Source organism: Physeter macrocephalus, chromosome 2 (genome assembly GCF_002837175.3).
Source record: "Physeter macrocephalus isolate SW-GA chromosome 2, ASM283717v5, whole genome shotgun sequence".
In the NCBI taxonomy this organism is placed as follows: domain Eukaryota; kingdom Metazoa; phylum Chordata; class Mammalia; order Artiodactyla; family Physeteridae; genus Physeter; species Physeter macrocephalus.
In genome coordinates this window covers 87,215,529-87,232,446 of record NC_041215.1, presented here as the reverse complement: position 1 = coordinate 87,232,446, position 16,918 = coordinate 87,215,529, and the positions used below count along the sequence as shown (strand labels likewise).

General features: G+C 35.5%; 1 protein-coding gene across 7 annotated transcripts in view; it reads left to right on the top strand.

The window, feature by feature from the left end:
• The window catches only part of PDE1A (phosphodiesterase 1A), a 278,243-nt gene that overhangs the window by 217,508 nt on the left and 43,817 nt on the right, over nt 1–16,918 (top strand). The window lies entirely within an intron of this gene.

The following is a 16,918-nucleotide window of genomic DNA, read 5'->3' as shown; positions in this document are numbered from 1 at the left end:
TGTTTTTGGAAATAGTGACTGTGCATATCGACATACATCTTCTCTGTAAAGAATCCAGGCCTTGTGACTTGCTATTACCAACTTGGCCACAACATATTCTTGGGACTTCAGGCAGAATTTATTAATCTTTCAAATAAATGTATTAAATAATCCTATGCAGTATAATACATGTTTTAAAGAGGGCCAAGTCTTGGATCTCAGATGCCAATCTCAAGAGAGAGATTAACAAATGAGTCGCTATCTGCTGTTAAAAGGTAAAATGCTAGGGTTAGGGTTAGGGTTAGGGTTTGCAGAGGTAGCAAATAGCTTTCATCATAAAAAGAGAAAGGGAGGATTTATAACACTTCTGCATACATCTTGCTGGTTAGAATTTAGTTATACATGCATAGTTGCAAGGATGGCTGAGAAATATAGTTTTTAGCTGGGTGAACATGTACCTAACTGCAAAAATCTATTGTTATGTGAAAAAGAAAGCCTGGATATTGTTGACAAAAAATTAATCAATAGCCAATCTAAGAAAGAAATGGAAAATTTTATTTGAGCCAAAATAAAGATTATAACCTGGGAGACAGTCTCTCAGAGAGTTCTGAGAACTGTTCTGAAGAGGTAAAGGGGGAGGCCAGTATATATGTGATTTCCACAAAAGGGGTGCATGCAATCAAGTACACATCTCAGTAGAAGGTTGCTGCTAGTCACAAGGAACAGACATTTTAGTTAATGGTTTTAGTGCTTTTCTAAGTATGGGAAGATGCAAGAATCCAAGGTCACAAGAAATTTCTCCTGAAAATATCTAATTATCCAAAGGCCAGTTCTGTCAGTTTTCCCCCAGCACAAAGCACCGCATCCTGATCTTCACCCTGAATTCCTTTCAGGGTGTGTTGTAAGTCAGCAACTTCAGTGCCTAATGACTTGATTCTTGTAGAACTGGATGGTGGGCAACATTCTTTATTTTACAATCCCTTACCTTTAGGTCTTAATTTCGACCAAGATTTGGGAGGCATTTCATGACCAATTTGTTCCATGGCTCTAGGAATACTCATTCCCAGGTTAGGCAAGAATTTCATTGTTAGGCCACTCAATGTACTGTTCCTGGACTAATCCCTGTTAACAGTGGCCAAAAACCCCTGGAACTCCTGTCATACTAGTCTCTTATGGTTCAGGAAATGGTTCCCTCTTGTTGCTTCTTCCCATATCTAGAGTTACACTATTATAATCATTGATCTTATAGAACTGTATATTTGGTCAATTGTTTCAAGTTGCCTAATCATCATTAATTTTATCACAGTCACACATTTGGTAATGCAAGAAACAGTAATCTTGTAAAATAGGCAGAATACAAGTACTAAGGTCATAAGTGAGTACTTAAGTTAAGAACTTCCATTAGGTGTGACCCAGTATCTCTCCAGGTCATCTGACCAGTCTGTTTTGCACCAATTGCTATCTTTAAGGGAAACGATGCATTGGCATTGTACATAAAGTGCACCAAAGATGTCTGCACATACAAGGCGAGCAGTGGGTCATCTTGACCCCTTACAAGATTTCAAAAAGCAATGTTAATTTCTAAGGAGTTACGTGGCAGGTGCCAGAAGGAAAAAAATTGATCTTTATGATTCAGCAGGTATTTCTGCCATTGGGGAGGTTTGGTTAATGCATAATGCAGATGCACAATGGACACTAGAGGGGAGGGAAGAGGCCCAGATGAGCAGAGCAAAAAAATATGTTTAAATTTTTCTTGTCTTTCCTTAAAATGTGAATTTTTATTTCATCAATATGGAGAATGACCAGTGTTCTCTACAACAAGTATATGTTTTTTTCTCTATGGTGTCCTTATTCTGTTTCTACTCCCACGGTGGGTACTACAGTAAAATGAGCCAAGTAACTCAGGAAAGTGCTCTACTTACAATTATAGTTTTATTATAAAGAATACAACTCAGGAACAGCCAAATGAAGAAGTGCATAGACCAAGGTCTGGAAGGGTCCCAGACATGAAGCTTCCACGCTCTCCCCATAGAGTCAGGGTGTGTCACCTTGCTGACACATCAATGTATTCACCAGCCAAAACGTGCCACTGAGTTTTGGTGTCAGGAGTTTTTATGGGGATTCATTACATAGGCATGACTGATTAAATCATTGCCCATGTGATTGAACTCAACTTCCAACCCTCCTTTCCTCCCAGATGACGCTGCCCCAATATTCCAACCCTCTAATCATGTGATTGGTTTCTCTGGTGAGCAGCCCTATCCTGAAGCAATCTAAGGGGTCTTATGCCATGAGTCACATAATTAGCATAACAAAGAGTCTCCTATCACTAAGGAAATTTCATGGGTTTTTGAACCTTTGTGCCAGGAACCAGGAACAAAGATCAGATACATTATTTATGATGCCACAGTCCCGTTTAGAGAAGCTCTTTTTTAATTTCTGTATTTTCAGATTATTTGATTTCTCAACATTGTTGTTTATTTTTAATCTTTATTTTTTAATGTTTCACTTATTCTGAAAACATAAAGACCAAATACATTACTATAGTTAGATGACTATGGTTTTTGTCTCCTATCATCAATAGGTATATGGTTTCACTTTGAAATAGCGTTGCATAGTCCTAGAGAAAGTTACTAAGTAACATCTTCGAAATTCAAGTATTTTCACATTGAAAATGTCTTTAAAAAATATTTTAATACATTTTGTGCTTAAAAATAAAAGACCAAATGTTAAAATCTGTTCAATTCTAAAGGCAAGCTGCGTGCTATGGCCAATTAAAAATTATAATTTTAGTTACTCAACCAATCATCAGACAATGGTAAATATAAAATGACTTAGAGATCTTTAATAACAACATTCTCACATTAGAGATGAAAAAAACAGAACCAGGAAAAGATAAAAGGACTTTTCTTGGGTTAAGAAGAAATATTAAAATATTTTTAATTGAATGACCATGAAAACACAACATATGAAAATTTGTGGGATGCAGCTGAAGCAATGCTAAGAGAAAATTTTATAGCTTTAGATGCTTATATTAGAAAAGAATGTATAAATCAATTATCTATGTTTCTACCTTACTGAGTAAGCTAAGAAAAGTTAAGAAAATTAAACCAAAATAAGTTGATGGAAGGAGGTAATAAATATAAAAGCAGAAATCGATGAAATAGAACAAGACAAACAATAGCAAAAATTAACAAAAACAACAGTTGGTTCTCTGAAAAAAATAAAATAAAATTACTAGCAGGATCAAAAAGAGAAAAAAAAGCATAAATTGTAAAGGAAAGAAGAGGTATCGTTATAGATCTATATATATCAAAAGGATAAAGAATGTTATATACAATATAAATTTAATGATTCAGATGAAATTACCAAATTATTTGAAAGATACAAATTACCAAAACAGACACAAGAAAAAAATTGTAATCTGAATATCCATATATCTGTTTTTAAACACTGTAGTTTAAACTCTTCCCATGAAGAAAATTCCAGGCTTAAATGGCTTCAGTTCTTAATTCTCATTTCAATTCTTAATTCTCAGTTCAGCTGAGAGAGGGTGAATTCTCTCAAACTTTTCAGGAAAAAATAATGCCAGTCTTAACACAAATTCTTTCATGACATGGAAGAAGAGGGAAAATTGTCAATATAACCCCTGACAAAAACTAACAAAGCCTTTGCAAGTAAGAAAATTGTACACCCATATCTGTCATGAACCTAGATATAAAATTCCTTAAAATATTAGCAAATCCAACTCAGCAATATAGTAAAAGGGTACACATCATGACCTCCATTGACTTAGTACTCAAAAATCATTTAGGTACTTTACCATATTAAGAGGAAAAAAGGGGGGAAAAATCCTATTATCATCTCAATACTTGCAGAAAAAGCATTTGACAAAATTCAAAAGACATTTATTATAAAAACTTTCAGCAAACTAGAAATAGGAGACCTCTCTCAACCTGGCAAAAGGTGCCTATAGTTAACAATACTTCATGGTGAAATATTGAACACTTTCATTCTAAGATTTGGATGTCTACTCTTACCACTTCCGTTCAACATTGCATTTGAAATTCTAGGTAGCTCAATAAGGTAATAAAAGGAAATAAAGAATAGATTGGATAAAAATAAATAAAACTGTCTTATTTCCAGAAACATGAGCATCTACATAGAAAATCTTAAAGAATCTGTTAAAAGCTACTTGAACTGATAAATGAGTTTATCAGGGTTGTTGAATCAATTGTATTTCTGTATGCTAGCAGCAAAAAATTTGAAAATGAAAATTTAAAAACAATTATTTATAATAGCATAAAAATAGTAAACTATTTGGGAATATATTAATTAAATGCATATAAAACCTTGATACAGAAAACCACAGAATATTGTTGAGAAAAAAATTTTAAAGACCTATATAAATGGAGAGATATACTATGTTAATGGATTGAAAGATCTAATATTGCCAAGATGTCAATTCTTCCAAAATTGTTTAATATATTTAACATAATCCTTATTAAATATTACAATAGTCTTCTTTATAGAAGCTGATGAAAAGCTGATCCTAAAATCTGCATCGAAAAGAATCTAAAATAGCCAAAATAATTTTGAAAAAGACTAAGAGTTGAAGGACTTACACTTCCTTATTACACAACTTGGTATAAAGCTACAGTAATCAAGGCAGTGTGTTACTGGCATAGGGACAGACAAATAGGCAATAAAATAGAATAGTGATTCCAGAAGTAGTTCCATACTTAGACGATCATTTGATTTTCTACAAAATCACCGAAACAGCTAAATGGGGAAAGGGAAGTCCACAAATAGCAGTGGAACAACACATTATAGGTATGGAAGAAAAGGAACCTACCTGTCCTCTACCTGTACCATGTATAAAAATTAAATTCAAGATTAACCACAGGCTTAACACAAAACTTTAAAGTTTCTACAGGAAAACTCAAGAGAATGTCTCTCTAATCTTAGGGGTAAGCAAGTATTTCTTAGTGAAGACACATATAGCACTACCTATAAAAGAAAAAATTTGTAAAGTGGAAAAAGCAAAATTCAAAATTTCTGCTCTTCCAAAGATACTATTAAGAAAAGGCAATCCGTAGACTGAGAGAAAATATTTGTACTACAAATGTCTGGCTACAGGCTTGTACCAGATTGCATAAAGAATTGCTACAAATCAGGAATAAAAAGAAAAGCAGCCCAATTTGATCAGACACCTCATAAAAGAAAACACACAAATGGGTAGTAAGTACGTACAAGTATGCTCATTTTCATTACTTATCAAAGAATTGCAAATTAAAAGCACAATGAGGTACCACTACGCCCTCACCAGAATGGCTAAAATTAAAAGGACTGACAATATTAAGTGTTACTGAGGATGTGGAGCCACTGGAAGTCTCAGGCATTGATGGTGGGAGTATGAATCATTACAATGCATCTGGAAAACTACTGGTTGGCATCTATTAAAGTTAAACTTACTATCCCCTATGACCCAGCATGTCCACCCATAGGTGTATAACCTACATAAATTAATGCTTATGCTCACCAACTGTCTTATGTAGGAGTAGTTGTAATGGTATTACTTTTATGATAGCCCAATATTAGAAAAAGTGCAAATGTGCATCAAAAATAGAAATGCATAAGTAAATCATAGTATAGTCATACAAAAGAATGTCATACAGTAAGAAATGGACCAATAATATGAACCACAGTGAACCTCAAAAAATGGATACTATATGATTCCCTCTATATGAAGTTCAAAAACTGGCAAAATTAATCCATGGTGATTGAAATCTGAACCATGGGGGCCTGCCTATATGGGGTAGGATTCACTAGAAGAGAGTAAAGGAATCTTTTGGGGGTGATGGAAGTGTTCTTTATCTTTATTGAGTGTTAGTTACACAAATGTGTTCATGATTTATACTGTTAAGATTTGTACATAAATTTTTCCTTAATTTAAAAAAGGAATATATCAGAATGAAGGTGCTTCACTAGTGACTTAAACAAAAAACTCTAAAAAAAAAAAAAACTCTAATAAATCCCAGAAACTCTTGAAAATTACTGTTAGATCTCCAAATAATACCATGACTTGTATTACCCATAATTACCCTTGTATTACCCTTTTATTGATTTAAAACCAAAGACTATCATGAATTCAATGAAATTGAGGCCCGATGTTTTTGAAGTTCACTACCTTATTCTTGAATTTTCTAGAAAGGTGACTGTTAACTGATAATGAAACTCCCGGCATGCAGTGATTTTTGACATCTGAATTTCAGGGTAGAGGCACTTTGTTTTGTGAGGCTACTTAGCTCCTCTTTCATCCTCAGAGCCTGGTAAACAAGTGACTCAGATATCTGAATACTAGAGATTAAAATACATCCAACACAAAAGGTCAAGTCTTGGAATAGGTATAGCATCATGCTGCTTGGAATGTTTTTGTGATCTTCATTTTTCAGAGTGTGTTAGAGTGAGGAGGTGTCAGGTTTTCATTTTGTTTTGTTCTTTGATAGGACTCTTGGCAATAATAGGCATTTATGTAACCCCAAAATATTCAGAAATGACAGTCTTTGCTTGAATGACCTTAACATATAAGGCAAGATACTTACAGCCCAAAGGAGAGGCAAGTGTATGTGTTAATATGGGCTACTATAAAATCAAAACATCTCTGTTTGCATTGCCTCATCTCTTCAACTATGAAAATCCTCTCAGATCATAATAAATTAATATAGGACTGAGTTTTAAAATGGAATCATATTTAATAATGGAATCTTAGATTTTCTCTGGATTTTTAAAAGTAACTGACTTTTTCTTCCAGTTTTATTGAGATATAATTGACATCCAGCACTGTATAATTTTAAGGTGTACAGCATAATGATTTGACTTACATACATCATGAAATGATTACTGAAATAAGTTTAGTAAACACCCATCATCTCATATAGATACAAAAATTAAAGAAATAAAAAAATTTTTTTCCTTGTGATGAGAACTCGTAGGATTTACTCTCTTAACAATTTTCATGTATAACTTACAGAAGTGTTAACCATATTTAACATGTTGTACATTAGATCCCTAGTACTTATTTGTCTTACAACTGGAAGTTTGTACCTTTTTATTTCCTTCATCCAATTGGCTTCTAAATCCCCTTCAGAAATATATTTAGCAAAACAGGAGAATGTAGAGTTAAATGTCAAAATAAGTGAGTTTGCACTAACAACGATTATGTTTTACAAGCAAAACAAGTTTATTTTTACGAGACATACTAAAATATGACATTGACTCCAGCAGGAATCCATTTTTTATGCTTTCAACTAACTAAATGAATCTCTCAGCACCCTTAATTATCTTAGCCATACCACATATTTTAGCCTTTTGGAGGTAGATACAGCAATGAATCTGAAACCCTTGGTTTATGCTTTGCTCTGAATGTTTTTGACATAAGCTGTTTAACTGGATCTATGTAGTTTTAACTGGCATCTATGCAGATGCCCTAGAAATTGGCAAGACTGCAATGGTTTTTCCATGTTTCTTCTTATTCCTGCTCATCCTCACATAACCACCTGTAAATATAACTTTGAAGAACCCACAGTGCTAATAAATAACTTCTTGCTATGGATCTAGCCAAGATAACAGGGTTTTTAAAAATTAAAGTATAGCTGGTTTACAATGTTATATTAATCTCTGCTGTACAGCGAAGTGATTCAGTTATATATATATACATCCTTTTAAAAATATTCTTTTCCATTATGGTTTATCACAGGATATCGAATATAGTTCCCTGTGCTATACACTAGGACCTTATTGTTTATCCATGACAGGTTTTTTATCTCAGTTGAAACATCACGTTTATAAAGACATTTGAAAATATATTACTTCATTCCTTTAGAATGTATTAAGAATCTAAATTATGTACTATGTCACACTATCTACTGGTTATTCTAGGGAATTTGAGGCAAATCAGACAAGGTCTGCCCAGAACTCATCGCTTCCCTCAGCTGCAGTAAAAATGTAAACATTTATGTTTCTTGTTAAAGAAAGTATTTGATATACATTGGGCAAACATAAGAAGTCTAATAATGCAAAGTGATAATTGGACTTGGCTTCAGAAAACCCAAGTGTAAACATTAGCTTTCTATCTTTCCAGCAGTGGTGGATATGAGCCTTCACCTTCTTACCTATAATAAGGGATTAATACCCATTCTGTCTCCTCCCCAGGATGTCTATGAGGAACAAAATGATACAATTGAATGTTAGAGGTCTTTTTACATTATAGACATGATACAAATGTGAGGAATTGGTATTATTTGTTATCCTCCAGGTCTATGTTAAGTTCCATATTTTTCCAAGGTCAAGTATCAGAGAGCCATTGACTATGAAGTATTTTATTTGACAGTCACTTAAAGCCTTTGACTGAACACAGGTTTTAAAACACATTCCCGATACAACCATGAAGCTTGAAAAGCAGCCAGTTAAGAGAAGCATTTTTCTTTTGCTATGGAGAATATAGCACTAGACTTGAAATCCATTCAATGGGTTTTGAGCAAAATTAGAGACTGGATATAAATTCAAAAAGTTAGTAAAAGTACTCAAAGGAAAGAGCTAATTTTAGAACTTTCAAGAGCAACAATAAAATTTATGTGTGTGCATGTATGTGATATATAGATAGATAGATAGATAGATATGTATATATATATGTATGTGTGTATATATACATATATATATATGTTTTAGAAAAATCCAGAAAAAAATTGGGATGCATTGTCTCCTAAGTCAATTTTTCATTAATTTTTCTACAAAGTTCATTTTAACTAACAAATTGGCTTAAATAGACATTAAAATTTTTAAAACACAATGTGTTTCTGGAGGACAAACCAATTTCTGGATTCAAAGCTTTTGTATCATCCTTAAAAATCTCATCAGCTTTACCCTATTCTTTGGTGTAACTACTTATGCACACCTTGTAAAACCATGGGAAATTGTAACCAGAAGAGATTAAAATTGAATCTAGAATTTGCAATCTTGGCAAATTTTTATTTCTGATTCTTAGTAAGCAGCTGATTTTTTGTTCTTATTCTCTTCTTGAACATGTTTGGTTGGCAAGATAACAAGAAGTTAATACAATTAAAAATTTTTAAAAATAGTCATTTCCATTAAAATGTGTTCATATTTTATACTATGTGAATTTTTTCCTTCTTCAACTAGTCCTTTTGTGTGATACATGAAAAAAAAATCTATATCTGAGCAAAATCTACATTTGCCAATAAGTATTACTTTATCGGCAAGGAGAAAAAAATATTGGAAATGCAAGTTATTTGGAAAGAAAGGTCAAAATGGTTATTTTATCCTAAATTGTATACAGTAACACCCTCTATTTTCTTCAAAATTGCTAGAAGTAGTATAAAGTGTGTTATTTCAAAATAAATTTTATTTTCTGTAGCAATAAAAATATATTTAGTTAGTACATTCTCAGCTGAGGATCTGTCACTAAAAATAATAGACACACACACAAAAAAAACGCAAACTTCACAAACATACAGAACTGTAGCTATGAGCCAGGATAAAAACCCAAAGCTTATAGTATTAAGAGGCATAAAAGTGTTACAAACATTGATTACACAAGGGGTACTAATGTCCTGCAAAATATTTATAACACAAAAATGCAGCTATACCATATCATAAATACAGCTGTACCATATCATAAATTTTACTGAAAGTGAATATGTCACTATAATAATCATTAAACTTTTATACATTTTGGGGGCTTTCTTAGAATTTGGAAGGGCCCATTTTTAGAAGGAATGAAGGAAGGTAATTAGATGAGCTAAATCCCTTAAGTAAGTTGTTCCAAGAAGGCCAAACTAGTGCATCTTCCCCTCCTTTCACAATTAAATTTGACGGACTGGCGATCCCTCAAATTCTACCCTTGGCCTTATAGTGGCCTCCAAGCCTGTGGTCAGGAGCTTCCTATGTGCTTGCTGTTGATGTTGCTTCTGAGATCAAAACCTCTTCAATGCAAGAGGTTTCTCAAGATATCTGTACTTCACCCTTTCTTATCTTATGCATTTCTTTAAAACTATAGAAATTGTTTTGGCTTCACAGAAAATGCAAAAAGGAAAAAAGAAACAAATGTGCCACTAAATCACTGGATTTGACGCCTTGTTGACAGCTGTCAGAGTATTTCACACTATTTAGAATAGCATAAAAACAATTACAGGCATAACTCATTTATTGTGCTTTTACTCTATTGTGCTTCTCAGATACTGTGTTTTTTACAAATTGAAGGTTTGTGGCAATCCTGCATAAAGCAAGTCTATCAGTGCCATTTTTCCAACAGTATTTGCTTTACTTCATGTCTCTGTGCCACATTTTGGTAATTGTCACAATATTTCACACTTTTTCATTATTATTATATGCATTTGTTGTAGTGATCTCTGATCAGTGATCTTTGAAGTTATTATTGTAATTGTTTTGGGGTGCCACAAACCACGCCTATACAAGAAGGTGAACTTAACTGATAAATGTTATTTGTATTCTGACCGTTCACTGACCAGCTGGCCATTCCCCTCTCTCTCTCCTTCTCCTCAGGCCTCCCTATTCCCTGAGACAGGACAATATTGAAATTAGGCCAATAATAATCCTTTAATGACCTCCAAGTGTTCAAGTGAAAGGAAGAATTACACATCTCTCACTTTAAATCAAAAGCTAGAAATGATTAAGCTTAATGAAGAAAGCACATCAAAAGCTGAGATAGGCTAAAAGTTAGGCCTCTTTTGCCAATTAGCCAAGTTGTGGATGCAAAGAAAAAGTTCTTGAAGAAAATGAAAAGTGCTATTCCAGTGAATACATGAATAAGAAAGCAAAATAGTCTTATTGTTGATATGGAGAAAGTTTTAGTGGTGTAGTTAGAAGATCAAAAAAGCCACAACATTCCCTTAAGCCAAAGCCTAATCCAGAGCAAGGCCCTAACTCTCTTTAATTCTATGAAGGCTGAGAGAGGTGTGGAAGCTGCAGAAGAAATTTTGAAGCTAGCAGAGGTTGGTTCATGAAATTTAAGGAAAGAAGCCATCACCATAACCTAAAAGTGCAAGGTGAAGAAGCAAGTGCTGATGTAGAACCTGCAGCAAGTTATCCAGAAGCTCTAACTAAGATAATTAATGAAGGTGGCTTCACTAAGCAACAGATTTTCAATGCGAGGAAATGGCTTTCTATTGGAAAAGATACCATCTAGGACTTTCATAGATAGAGAGGAGAAGTTAATACCTGGCTTCAAAGCTTCAGAGGACAGGCTGACTCACTTGTTAGGGACTAATGCAACTGGTGACTTAAAGTTGAAGCCAGGGCTCATTTACCATTCTGAAAATCCTAGGGCCCTTAAGAAATATGCTAAATCTACTCTACCTGTACTCTATAAATGGAACAATAAAGCCTGGATGACTGCACATCTGTTGACAACATGGCTTACTGAATATTTTATTTATTTATTTATTTTTGGCTGCATTGGGTCTTCATTGGTGTGTGCAGGCTTTCTCTAGTTACAGAGAGCAGGAGTTACTCTTTGTTGCGGTGCACAGGCTTCTCATTGTGGTGGCTTCTCTTGTTGCGGAGCATGGGCTCTAGGCGTGCTGGCTTCAGTAGTTGTGCACGTGGGCTCAGTAGTTGTGGCTCGCAGGCTCTAGAGCACAGGCTCAGTAGTTGTAGAACATGGGCTTAGTTGCTCTAGGGCATGTGGGATCTTCCCGGACCAGGGATCGATCATGTGTCCCCTGCACTGGCAGGCGGATTCTTAACCACTGCACCACCAGTGAAGTCCTACTGAATATTTTAAGCCCACTGTTGATACCTATTGCTCAGGAAAAGATTCCTTTTAAAATATTACTGCTCATTGACATTGCGCACCTGGTCACCTGAAAGCTCTGATGGAGATGCACAACACGATTCATGTTGTTTTCATGCCTGCTATCACAACATCCATTCTGCAGCCATGGATCAAGGAGTAATTTCAACTTTCAAGTCTTATTATGTAAGAAATACATTTTATAAGACTATACATGCCATAGATGGGTCTGAGCAAAGCAACCTTCTGGAAACCTTCTGGAAAGGATTCACCATTTCAGATGCCATTAAGAACATTTGTGATTCACGGGAAGAAGTCAAAATATCAACATAACAGGAGTTTAGTAAAAGTTGATTCTAACCCTCATGCATAACTTAGGGGTTCAAGACTTCAGTGGAGGAAGTAACTGCAAATGTGGAAATAGCAGGAGAACTAGAATTAGAAGAGGATCCTGAAAATGTGACTGAATTGCTATAATCTCATAATAAAACTTTAATTCATGAGGAATTTCTTCTTATGGATAAGCAAAAAAAAAAAAACAAAACTGGTTTCTTGACATGAAATTTATTCATGGTAAAGACTCTGTGAAGATTGTTGAAATGACAACAAAGGATTTAGAATATTACATAAACTTAGTTGATAAAGGAGAAGCAGAGTTCTAGAGGGTTGACTTCAATTTTGAAAGAATTCTACTGTGGGTAAAATGCTGTCAAACAGCATTGCATGTTACAGAGAAACCGTTCATGAAAGGAAGAGTCAACTGATGTGGCAAACTTCATTGTTGTCTTACCTTAAGAAATGGCCACAGCCACCCAACCTTCAGCAACCACCACCCTGATCAGTCAGCAGCCATCAACATTGAGGCAAAACCCTGCACCAGCAAAAAGATTACAACTCACTGAAGGCTCAAATGATGGCTAGCATTTTTTAGCAATAACGTATCTTTTTAATTAAGATATGTTCATTGCTTTTTTAGACACAATGCTAGTGCATACTTATTAGACTACAGTATGGTATAAACATAACTTTTATATGCATTAGGAAACAAAAAAACTCATATAACTCACTTTATTGCAATGTTTGCTTTATTGTGGTGGTCTGAAACCAAACCTACAAAATCTCCAAGATATGCCTGTACTAGTTCTTTGTTATGGCCTTTCAAATAAGAAACCCGAACAAGTCCCAAGGGAATTGCTAAGACAGGCAAAAACTATCAGGCCCGAGCACATCAGACTATCTTGTGTTTCCAAGTTGATGAAACCACTTTCTCTGCCTCTCTACCTGCAGGCATATCCCCAAGAAAAGATGCAGAGATCCAGGGGCATAATTAAGTGGTTGGTTAATTAATTGAGTTTAGTGGCCTAGGAACCTATAATTCTGCTCCAACCACTTGTACGATTCAATACAAACATGTATCCAGTAAGTTATTGATTTTTAAAAGTATATTTTTGACCTCCTATGAGCATCACACTCAAGTGAAAGAACAACCTCCAAGAAAAATATAAACTAGTTGATGTACACAATGTCTATTGCTTTTGACCTCTTTTTTCATCTTGATGAAATGTAAATGGGAGAGAGTAAGGAAAATTGTAAAGTTTGTCAAATTTATATTCAGGTTTCCTGACTCTCCCTTTACATATCTTTCCCCCTCCCTTAGGAGAACCTCCCTTGTCCTATTGGGTTTCTGATTCCCTCATAGTCTGGCTGTAGGGCCCCCTACTAATCTTGCACTCATGGTCTTTATTCACCCTAAAGAATAAATGACACTGAAATATTTATAAATAAGTTAAATAACTACTGCACTATAGCATTCAATGTGCTTAGCAATGGAAACTTAATATTCTAAATCAATTGTGGAGTACAAGAAGCAAATAGAATATAGAATCTCCCACTTCATCTGTAGGAAGATCAACCCTGCATATGTCTGTCATATGCTTAAGTCCTATATAAAAATGTTGCTATCCAGCATTCCATGAAATTTAGCTCATGGAAGGTAAATCATCACCATGCCTTTTTCAGGCCCAAATGATAATTTTCAGGTCAAAGAATGTAAGTGATATAAAACTACATCTTTTAAAATATCACCAACACCTTAACTAATAAAATCAATGGATCATCTTTGCATACATCAATTAAGAATCCCTGACTGAAGACTGCTGCTGTGTCTTGCCCTGGTGTCCTGCCTGCCGCCTGCTGCACACAGTGGGGTGTCACTCCAGGACTTTGCTTCAGACAAATTGTGGTTCAAGATGGCAGAGTAGAAGGATGTGCACTCACTACCTCTTTCGAGGGCACCGGAATCACAACTAACTGCTGTACAATCATCAACAGGAAGACACTGGAAATCACCAAAAAAGATACCCCACATCCAAAGACAAAGGAAAAGCCTCAGTGAGATGGTAGAAGGAGCACGATCACAATAAAATCAAATCCCATAACCACTGGGTAGGTGACTCACAAACTGGAGAACAATTATACCACAGAAGTCCACCCACTGGAGCGAAGAGCCCCACGTTAGGCTTCCCAACCTGGGGGTCCGGCAATGGGAGGAGGAATTCCCAGAGAATCAGACTTTGAAGGCTAGCGGGATTTGACTACAGGACTTTGGCAGGACTTGGGGAAACAGAGACTCCACTCTTGGAGGGCACATACACTGTTTGAGGGCACAAACAGACCCTCAGAATGGGAGAAAATATTTGCAACCGAATCAATGGACAAAGGATTAATGTCCAAAATACATAAACAGTTCATATAGCTCAATATTAAAAAAACAAACAACCCAATCCAAAAATGGGCAGAAGACCTAAACAGACATTTCTCCAGTTTGCACATCAGGACCCAGGGGGATGGAGCAGTGATCCCTTAGGAGACTGAACCAGACCTACCTGCTAGTGTTGTGGGGTCTCCTGCAGAGGGTAGGTGGGGCGACTCTGGCTCACTGGGGAGAAAAGATACTGACAGAAGAAGTTCTGGGAAGTACTCCTTGGTGTGAGCCCTCCCAGAGTCCACCATTAGCCCCAGCAAAGCACCTGTAGGCTCCAGTGTTGGGTTGCCTCAGGCCAAACAATGAACATGGAGGGAGCTCAGCCCCACCCATCAGCAAACAAGTGGATTAAAGTTTTACTGAGCTCTGCCCACCAGAGCAACACCCAGCTCTATCCGCCACCAGTCCCTGCCATCTGGAAACTTGTACAAGCCTCTTAGATAGCCTCATCCACCAGAGGGCAGACAGCAAAAGCAAGAAGAACTACAATGCTGCAACCTGTGGAACAAAAATCACATTCACAGAAAGATAGACAAAATGAAAAGGCAGAGGACTATGTACCAGATGAAGGAACAAGATAAAACCCCAGAAAATCAACTAAATAAAGTGGAGATAGGCAACCTTCCAGAAAAAGAATTCGGAATAATGATAGTGAAGATGATGCAGGACCTCAGAAAAAGAATGGAGGCAAAGATAGAGAAGATGAAAGAAATGTTTAATAAAGAACTGGAAGAATTAAAGAACAAACAAGCAGAGATGAACAGTACTATAACTGAAATGAAAACTACACTAGAAGGAATCAATAGCAGAATAACTGAGGCAGAAGAACGGTTAAGTGACCTGGAAGACAGAATGGTGAAACCTACAAAAACAAACCCAAAACAATTAAGAAAATGGTCATAGGAACATACATATTGATAATTACCTTAAACGTGAATGGATTAAATGCTCCAACCAAAAGACACAGGCTCATTGCATGGATACAAAAACAAGACCCATCTATATGGGAGAGACCCACTTTAGACCTAGGGACACCTACAGACTGAAAGTGAGGGGATGGATAAAGTTATTCCATGCAAATGGAAATCAAAAGAAAGCTGGAGTAGCAATACTCATGCTTCCCTAACATGGGAAAGGAAATAGCCACCCAAGTCCAGAAAGTGCAGAGGGTCCCAGGCAGGATAAATCCAAAGAGAAACATGCTGAGACACATAGTAATCAAATTGACAAAAATTTAATAAGGAAACACAAGCTTTAAATGACACAATAGACCAGATAGATTTAATTGATATTTATAGGACATTCCATCTGAAAACAGCAGATTACACTTTCTTCTCAAGTGCACATGGAACATTCTCCAGGATAGATCACATCTTGGGTCACAAATCAAGCCTCGGTAAGTTTAAGAAAATTGAAATAATATCAAACATCTTTTCTGACTACAACGCTATGAGATTAGAAATCAATTACAGGGAAAAAACATAAAAAACACAAACACATGGAATCTAAACAATACATTACTGAATAACCAAGAGATCACTGAAGAAATCAAAGAAGAAATCAAAAAATACCTAGAGATAAATGAAAATGAAAACAAGACAATCAAAAACCTATGGAATGTAGCAAAAACAATTCTAAGAGGGAAGTTTATAGCAATTCAATCTCACCTCAAGAAACAAAAAAAATCTCAAACAATCTAACCTTACACCTAAAGGAACTAGAGAAAGAACAACAAACAAAACCCAAAGTTAGTAGAAGGGAAGAAATCATAAAGATCAGAGCAGAAATAAATGAAATAGATACAAAGAAAACAATAGCAAAGATCAATAAAACTGAAATCTGGTTCTTTGAGAAGGTAAACAAAATTGATAAACATTTAGCCAGACTCATCAAGAAAAAGAGGAGGAGGACTCAAATCAATAAAATTAGAAATGAAAAAGGAGAAGTGATTATGGATACCACAGAAATACAAAGCATCATAAACGACTACTACAAGCAACTCTATGCCGATAAAATGGACAACCGGGAAGAAATGGACAAATTCTTAGAAAGGTAAAACCTTCTAAGACTGAACCAGAAAGAAACAGAAAATATGAACAGACCAATCACAAGTAATGAAATTGAAAGTGTAATTAAAAATCTTCCAACAAACAGAAGTCCAGGACCACATGACTTCACAGGTGAATTCTATCAAACATTTAGAGAAGAGGTAACACCCAACCTTCTCAAATTCTTCCAAAAACCGCAGAGGAAGGAACACTGCCAAACTCATTCTATGAGGCCACCATCACCCTGATACCAAAACCAGATAAAGATATCACAAAAAAAGAAAATTACAGACC